Raw genomic sequence first — 9,923 nt, 5'->3', positions numbered from 1 at the left:
CGATATAAGATAACGTGGCACAAAGATGCTTGATGGAATCGAGGGCCAAGCAAAAGACGTGCTGCTTTGCCCCTTGCTTTCTGCGGTTGTGGGTCAGTTGGAGTTATAGCTCCCTGGTCAAGTGAGCTCTCGCTCAGGGCTGGTGTTCCTTTCGGCATATGCGAGCTAGCTCGCGAGCTCTCGCTCACTCGCTGCTGGGCATTGTGTCAACTTCACAGGCTTTTAACTTCTGATGCATAAGTTTTATATAGGCTATGACCTACCGTTGGAAAGATCTTCAAGTCTAGTTTCCAATGAAACTTGAATCACTTCAATCCGATCTGTAGAACTCAAGTTATGATCAAAAGAGTGAACAAAGTTTAGTTTTGACACTTTGTAAACCATCGTTTAACTTCGTTTTCAACTCAAATTCAATTCGGAAAGGCACATAGTGACCCTTGTGAAGAGGAAGTACATTTGGAGGGTTGTGAGACAAAATAAAATGTCTCACAACATAAAATAATATAACAAATGTACTAGGAAGAGAGAGAAAGGAAGAGAGAGATAGAGAGAGTGAAAAAAGGGTGGGGTGGGGCCCACCTTTTCGTCAGAAATGGTTTTACGTGCAAAAAAGACAAAAAAGTATTGGGATCACAACTATTGAGGGTATATTTTGTACCACTCAGGATTTTTGTAAGTACCACTAAAATTGTATTGTGTATCACTGAGAGTATATTTTGTACAGTGAATCTCCAATGTTATTAATTGACATCATAATGAGACATTTGAACCTTTTTTGAAATACCACTGAAATTATATCTTGTACCACTGATAGTGTATTTTGTACCACTGAATTTACAATGGCAAAATTTAAATCCTGTATGAAATGACCAACTTGCCCCTGCGAGACACTTCTATATATCTCTCAACCCTCCGTTTAGAATACCTCCCCTTGTGAATGCTATGTTCATTTTCCATGAACACAATAATCAAAATCAACATCCACGAACATGGGATCTTCGATTAATAAACTCAATTCATCGGCTTCCATCCAAATATCATCCGAATCAACTCCAAACACTTCGAAATCGTCCAAATGAATGTGAAATCACCTGAAACATTAAGAAAAACACAAACAAACCGTAAAAGAGTACAAAACAAACAACCTATGCATTTACGACCTAAAAAGCGATAAAAGATCTAAAAGGCAACTATAAAAGTAGCATAAACGTGCCTATAAATCCTACATAAATATGACTCATCAAGTTCTCCTCATCTTCTCCCTAAATTTGTCTTCCTTCTTTGGAATCTTTGGAAGTGTCGTAATGCAGTCATTTTTAAGAATTCTGCTGCTAATATTAGTTCTCTGTTTTCTCGCGCTTTCTCCCTTTACCAAGAATGGCTCTCTCGTTCTCTTCTAGATGATATTTATCATTCTTCGAGTTCCCCGCAACCTCCGACTTCTCCTCCTCCCCCTTCTGTTATTTCTTGGTCTCCCCTTCCTTTGGGTTACTGTAAGCTTAATTTTGATGGTTCCGCTATCCAAAACTCCGCTAATGCAGGGGGTCGCTCTAAGAGACCATCTTGGCAACCATACTGCTAGTCGCACTTATAATCTGGGATCATGCCCGGCCTTTCTTGCTGAAGTTATAGCCCTTCGTAATGGCCTTCTTCTAGCTAGGGACCATAATATTTCTAATAATTTTATTGAAGGTGATAATCTAACCGTTATTAATATTTTGCAGGGTTCTTTATTTTACTTGTCCTTGGAAGCTCCAGTAGTTGATGGATGATGTTAAGACTATTTTGAAGCCTTTCAGTCTCAGCATGTGTTTCGTGAAGGCAATCGGGCTGCAGACTATGTTGCTTCCCTTGGTTACTATACCCCAACACATCAGGATATTGATCCTTTTTTGGATAGCAAGTTTTCTTATTTTTTACTTTTCGATAGATTAGGAAATAGTCTTATGAGAAGACATTCCTAATCTCTACCTGTATCTTACCTTTTAAATAAAAAAAAATAAAAAAAAAATGAAAACACAGAACCAAAGCACACGTGAGGAAAGACAGCGAGGGTAATAAGTAGGGATGTCAGTGGGGCGGGTCAAGTAGGAGACCCGCCCCAGTGGGGCGGGGATGGGTCTCGGTTTGGCGGGTGGTGGGGCGGGGATGGGGATAAAAACCATACCCGCCATGGGTGATGGGGCGGGGGTGGATTTTAAGTTGTACCCGCCCCATCCCCGCCCCGCCCCACTTCATACCCGCCCCATCCCCACCTCATACCCACATCTATATATTTTTTAAAGCAAAATTACATACTTTTTATACTATTTATAAAATAATTACGTGAAATACAATATTAATTATATATAATACTTTGTATGACACTTATGTTATAACACAAAAATGTGTGTAGAATGTTTTATTTTATAATTCGTATTAATTATGTAAGATTGTTTATTTGAGATACGGAGATTAGGTGGATTTTGGGTGGGGATTAGGCGGGTCTTTGGTGGGGATAAGGTGGGGATGGATATCCAAGTGGGGGTGGGGCGGGGATGGTTTTGGAGTTGTACCGGGTGGGGCGGGGATGGGGATGAAAATTGGACCCGCCGCGGGGACGGGGATGGGGATGGAGATAAAAATATTAGGTGGGGATGGGGACGGGAAGGCCAACATCCGCCCCGCCCCGCCCCATTGACATCCCTAGTAATAAGAAATAAAAAGGGAAAAGACACAAGAATTTATGCTTTAATCACCCCTTTCTTTCCTCCTCTGACCTTTCCCATTCTTCCTCTAATCGTACTGTCCATCTCTCCTTAAGCAGCAACACACACTATATACAAGAGAAAACACAACCAACACTACCATATAGTATACACTATTAATATCATATAGTAGCAAAATTAATCAATTAATTCAACATTACAACTTTTAACCAAGAAAATGAATCGTCTGGCCCCATTATCTGAAGAGCCATTCAATGAAGAAGATACCAAAAAACTCTCCAAAAAAACCCATGCATGGAAAAATTGGGTTAAAAACCTTTTTTTCAACAAAAAATCTGATCTTAAAATTCTTCTTAGTGTTCTTGCTTGCCCTCTTTTTCCTGTTTCTCTTCAACCAAATCAGTCTATTCTTCAGGTATTTTTTTTTTCTATGTTTTGGGTTTTTTTGGTTTATACTAATCACGTGTTTATATTATTTCAATTTGTTTTTTAAAGCATTAATTTTTGTGGGGTTTGTTTAGAGAAGTTGAGACACATGTATTTTTGTTTTATGACATAATTTGATCAAATTGTCTTGGCAATGTGGGTTTTTTTTATTCTATGATTATGTCATTTCTGCTGGGTCCATTTTTTGTTGATAATTTAATGAATTTCATAAATTATATTCTTTAAAACTAATTTTTAAACAATAACACTTTCCTCATTTCAAGATTTTGCTTATTATAACATTTTAATTACATTTGGGAAAATTTTAGTATTGTTTTGTGAAATTTTAAGTTTAGTAATTGAATTTTTTTATAATAATTTTAGAATGGGGTTTGGATATTATGATTTTTAAATGGCAAGTATATTATGGGTTTTCCTGTAGATAACAGAGTAATTTGAGTTAAATTGGGAAATCAGATAAATATAGAAATGGGTTTTCCATAATTCTATGTTTAAATTTTTTTGACGGGAATTTTAAGTTTAATTTAATGACTGTAAGATGACATATTTTGGGGTACATCTGAGACAAATTCACTAAATTCTAGTTCATTTTTTAGTAGAACTGTAAAATTTAGATGATTATTTACAAAAATGGGGTTTGATTGATTTTGATATTTGAATGGCAGGTATCATCATCATCCCAGTACATAATAGAGCACTTTAAAGCAGCAACAGGTTGTAAAAAGCTGGAAAAAATGGTGGTGAAAAATATATTTGCAACAGGGAAAGTGAGCATGACAATGCTAGAAGAGCCGAGCTTAAGCGGCTCATCGGCGGTGGTGGTGGCGGCTGGAGCCACTCACAAAAGGCTGCTTTGTGATGTGGGAGATGTTGCCTAACAAGTGGTCAATTGAGCTTGTGGTTGGTGCTCATAAAGTGCTTGCTGGTAGTGATGGCAATGTGGCTTGGCGTTACACTCCCTGGCTCGGCTCTCACCCGGCTAAAGGCGGGGTCCGGCCCCTCCGCCGGGCCCTTCAGGTTTGAATCCACTTCATTGCTATGTTCTTAGTTCAATTGTAGTGCCTCCTTGTACATTTTAATGTTACATACTTGCATGTTGCATCTAATTTTATCCGTAATAATGTTTGACTAGTCATACACTAAAGTCCTAAAACTCCCAATTATATGTTTCACACCCTCAATATACTAGTTTGGAATGTCCGGAGTCACGTCATGTACTTGTCACTAGACGCTGGGTTGGGCGCCTAAAGGCGAATTTTCCTATATATACACCCGGTTGTCAATAAAATTGTGCACAAATTTATCTTCCTTTCTATATAATGTGAACATAATGCACATTCCTATGTCAAATAGATCTCACAGTGTTATGTATGACTTTCAATTTTACTCATAATTTTTATGCTTATGGTGAATTTGAATGTGTATATTTTTGTATTATATTACTAAGGTCTATGCGGTCTATGTTTATTAAAAAGATCTTCTTTTCCAAGAAAGTATTGGTCATATCAACTTATCCTATTGTTAATGAGAGTTTTCCATGTTTCCAAGGAAATACTATTTGTATTACTTGTTGACTTTGTGGCATTTTCTATAACCAACATTCAATTACAAATTATTTTTGGATTGGGAGGAATATTATATTGATCAAATTTTTATTTATATTTTTTTTTATTTTTTTATTTTTTTTTTATTTTTCCCATATTAGCTCTACATTAGAATGACATTATTAAATCATTTTGTTTAATATACGAAATATTTCATGTGACTATTTTTCTTTGGGAAGGAGGATTTTTGTAATTCGATACTCGTTTCAGACTATCATGACGTCATTAAATCACATGTGATCGTCATTCCCTTAGGTAAAAGGTTGTACTAGATTAAGAATTAAGTATTTTTTAACGAATCATTATGAGTTGTAATCTTTGCTAATATGGATTGGCAAAGTAATTAAATCCAATAGATTTTTATGCATATGATTGCATTAAGAAAACTAGGGTGTGGCCTTTATCATGGGGTAACACACTTTCACCATATGGGTTCTCAATATCATTTTGTCACGCCTATGTAGTAATTGCATGTGCTTGACACTTTAGGTTTTTTGCCTTTTGGAATTAAAATCAATTTATATTAATTTATAGTTCTTTTTTTTTATTATTATTATTTAATTTTTATGTAATTTTGGTGAGGGGTAAGAAGGAATCTACAAAGGATTTGAACATTACACCAATTCTGTTACCAAACTGAACCTCTGCATTGCTTATACTCCAAAAAGGGTCCCACTAGAGTCATATGTCAAAAGATGGTATCAATCCAAAATTTGAAGAATTTCTTAGAAATTGCTGTTATAACAAGCTAAAATTACCTAATTCCTAATCTTTGATGGTATTCTTTGTGATAGTGGTAGAAGAGGAAATATTGTACCTCCAAATACTGAAAATGAGTGTTTTTTAGTGCTTCTTGTTGATTAAATAATGACCAAGAAAAGGACCTCATGAAATTAAGGAATTGTAGTGATCAAGAATTTGAATGATAAACTTGTTAGCTAATACTTACACATCTATTAACAGAATTGTCCTTAAAATATAACGAATATCAGTTATGTGGAGCCATACGCACATAAAGTGTAGGTATATACTCTCTCCGTCTTTTTAAGATTGCCCCATACAATTTAGTTCACATCTTAAGTTGGTTCATTTTAAATCATGTTGGATTTATTGTTTTTTTATGGTTGCACATACGTTGTAAAGGGAGAATATATTCCACTTTAGGAATGAATCTAACTCATTGGATTTTTAGAACATCCATTTTTATAATATCGGGCAATGTTAGTGCAATGGAAGGAGTAACAATTAGTAAATTCGCCCTTATACGTTAATATGCTTGCCTAATTATTAATTCCTTTTTCGTGACATATCTTCCTCACCTAACAAACTATACTATATACTTGCTAAATTGATCTTGTTATGCAGTAGCTACCACACTATTTTTGGTCATTGATATAACTCTACTTTTTTTTATTTTTCCTCTCATTCACACTCATTAATTGTGACCAAGTAGGCAATGCACTGTAGTTCAATAAATCCCTTTGATTGATGAAATAACATTTGAAAAGCCAGTGATTGGAAAGTCAATGTTGGTAGTTCAATCTTTTTTATTTGGTGTAAATGCTTTCTATATTACCTGGTCCTTCAAACATTAGGTACCAAACTAGAAACAGACCTTGATGGGCATTTTTAACATCCAATAGATTCCCCCCAATTTTGCCATCCTTTTTATTATTCAACTACCATTGTTATATGTAACTGATATTATTAAGCTCTATAGGAAAATTAGTACACCCTACGTCCCAAAATAAATTCTCGGCATTTTTTTGGGGTTTCTCTAAAAGAATCCATGTTTCCCTCAATTTTTTTCCTTTCATTATCAATTTTCCCTTAGTGTTGTTTCAAAGTGTTCAGCTCATTTTGGGACCGAGGAAAAATCAAAAAAACTTCGTTCTAGAAATCTTTTATACTCAAATGAATTATATTATTATTATAAGAAAAGGAGTCATATGGTTTCAAAAGAAAAGGAGTCATATAATAAATGTCAAACATGGTACCAAATTTTCACATTTCCTTGTCATTTATTCTCTCCTATTTTGAATTTTAGCTTGATGACTCCAGAATTATTTAGGAAGTAGTATATGCTTTCTTTTTCATGCTTAGTTGTAGATTTTTCTGATAACATGTTTTTTCTCAACTTGTTTGAGCTCAACCCAATTATTATATAAATTGAGAAGAAAAAAGAATTATGAAAAATAAAAAAAGCACTCATTCTAGTGGGTCCCATCAAGTACCCTAAGGACAAAACACACAAGGCATCATGATGGGCCTAACTCTAAAAAGCTAGACATTTCTTTTTGCAAAGGTATCTTTTTTCAGGCCTCTTATTTGGTTGTAATTTGAGAAAATTACACATTTTTTTTAATTAATTATTTAGTGAGTGATGGTATCTTACAGAAAATATATGTCAGTTTCATTAGTGTTCGAATCTAAAAGGAAAACTCCCCTAAATTTTTATCCAAGATCTTAGCTGTTTCTCATCACCAAAACATCCCCATTACAGAAATTGCTGTCAGAGATCAAGTTGTAACATGGGATTAAAGAGTAGTATGATTTGTCTTTGAGTATCTTTGTGATCGTGTTATTTTATCCTAATACTGTCTTTTAAGACGTTGCTTTCGATACTAATCGTTAAAAAATTATAATTAGTACTCTTGTTTGACATTTTTGAGCTTCAAATGCTTGACTGTTCTTGGGGAACCTCTTGAGAGTTTAAAAGGGTGATTAGCTATAAGCTACGGTCCCCACATATAAGCATATAGAGTTAGTTATTGGAATTCTTGTTCTTGATCTTCTCTGACGGAACTTGGATCTTGCCTGGGAAAAACTGTAGTTGGACTCGTACTAACTAATATGTATCGAGATCCAGATTTGATTATTTCTATGGATTCTGAAAACTTTATCTTAGGAAATTATGATTTGAATTTGTGTACTCTAATGTTACTTGAACTTGGGCGTTGGTATTAAAAGCTGGTATAGTGGTATGGTATGTGTTTAGTGTCTGTAGTTTCAGTACATGTTAGAGAATCGATAATTTGACTATAGTGTTTGAGGTAATATGCTGAATATGGGTAAATTAGTTAATTACGAGGACTCAAAACACAATTCATGTGATAATTTCAATTAATTTCTTCGATGCCACTGACCTTAATATTATGTTGGATATGTAATGTTTTTTTAATGTAGTGTCCGCACTATTACAGGGTTTAGATCCAATGGCAATATCTGAAGCATTTTCTGTAGCTCAGTACATGGGAGAGAAGGAGATCATGGGTGTTGATTGTTTTGTCCTAAAATTGTCTGCTGAGCAAAATGATCTTGCTGATAGGAGTGACAACACAGCCGAGACCATCAAGCATGTAACATTTGGCTACTTTAGCCAAAAGAGTGGATTACTAGTGTACTTAGAAGACTCCTACTTAACAAGAATACAGTCCCCAGGTGCATGTCCTCGCTATTGGGAGACTACAATGGGTTCGAAAATTGAGGACTATCGGACAGTGGAAGGTGTGATGATCGCACACTCCGGTCAAACCCATGCAATCATCACTAGGTTCGGGGATAATCTCAAGTCAGGTCTTACTATACTACCAATGGAAGAGGCTTGGATGATCGATGACTTTGCCTTTAACGTGCAAGGACTATCTATGGACTGCTTTATCCTCCCACAAGAAGTGAAGAGTAGCTGTCTCGAAGAGAAGCTCAAACAAGGTCCATTGTTCCCACTTGATCGATGAATGTCAATTATTTCGGTTCGGCCGCACTAACAAACTTCATCAAGGAAGATTTACATCATAACAAATTAAAAATGCTTGAAATAGGATTGATTACTGATATTTTAAAAAAAAATGTTTTAGAATATGAAATTTTCGCCTTTGTTTTTTTGGGGGGATTTTGTATATAATTGCCTATATATGAATCACCAGTAAATAAACTACTTATGTAACAAGAATTGAGTATATGCGTAATGGTGACCCATATTAGCCATTCACTTTTGTAAGAGCTTGAGAAGCATATAGAGCTGTTCGTTTTTGACCCGAACCGTTAAACCCGACTGTTTCGAACCGATCCGAAAAGGAACTGAACCGTTAAAAACCCATTTTTTTGAAACCGAAAACCGACCCGACCCCATTTTTTCTAACCCGAAACTGACTGAACCGAATTTGTACAAACCGTTACTAACCCAACTCGTTATCAAGCCAAACTGTTACAACCCAAAACTGAAAACAACCCGAACCGATTACGTCTGAACCCGATAGTAACCCGACCCATTTTAAACCGAAAACCGTTTAAACCCGGCAAAAATCCGATAAACCTGAACCGGTCCAACCCGTAACCCGTTGTCACCGAACCATTTATAACCCGTAACCCGTTATGACCGAACCGTTTCCAACCCGTAACCCGTTGAGATCGAACTGTTTACGACCCGTAACCCATTGAGACCGAACCGTTTACGACCGGTGGCGGTAACCTGTTATGACTGAGTCGTTTACAACCCGTAACCCAATATGTTTATGATCTGATCCGTTTCAACCCACTACTCGATAAACCCAACTTAATTATGACTTAACTTGATTATTACATGACTCGTTCCTACCCATTATCTAACTAACTCAACTCGATAATGAGCCGACTCGATTTTAACTCAATATGATTTAGACTGAAACCCGCTTCAAATTGGATAAACCCATTTTCAAACCGACCAAGTTCAATCCAAACCGATTATGACCTGAACCGATAATGACCGGACCCCCGATTTCACCCAATCTGTTTTGAACCGAAACCCATTTTCAAACCGACCCGATTTAACCTAAACTGATTATGACCTGAATCGATTACAACCCGACCCGATTAGAACCCGAACTGTTTTGAACCGAAACCCACTTTAAACTGGCTAAATCCGTTTTCAAACCGACCCGGTTCAACCCAAACTGATTATGACCCGAACCAACTACAACCCGACCCGATTAGGACCCGACCCGAATAGAAACCGCAATAAAAAAAACCAAACCGAACTGACCCGATGATTTTCAAAACCGACCCAAATCGACCCATTAATCATTTCAACCCGTTATAAACCGACCCGTTATAACCCGAAACTGATAAACCCAACCCAAACCCGAACTGTTCACCCGAATTGACACCCCTAGAAGCATATAATAGT

The 9,923-nt window shown here is 36.2% G+C and overlaps 1 pseudogene across 1 annotated transcript; it reads left to right on the top strand.

The window, feature by feature from the left end:
• The first annotated feature begins 2,746 nt into the window (after window positions 1–2,746).
• On the top strand, window positions 2,747–8,751 carry LOC145605832 (uncharacterized; annotated as a pseudogene). The gene is made up of 3 exons (XR_014105148.1): window positions 2,747–3,123; window positions 3,821–4,172; window positions 7,963–8,751. The product of XR_014105148.1 is annotated as an uncharacterized LOC145605832 (transcript).
• Window positions 8,752–9,923: the final 1,172 nt, after the last annotated feature.

The sequence above is a fragment of the Chenopodium album genome, chromosome 22 (genome assembly GCF_948465745.1).
Source record: "Chenopodium album chromosome 22, dcCheAlbu1.1, whole genome shotgun sequence".
In the NCBI taxonomy this organism is placed as follows: Eukaryota; Viridiplantae; Streptophyta; class Magnoliopsida; order Caryophyllales; family Amaranthaceae; genus Chenopodium; species Chenopodium album.
The sequence above is the reverse complement of the archived record's forward strand: the minus strand, read 5'-3'. Positions and strand labels throughout refer to the sequence as shown.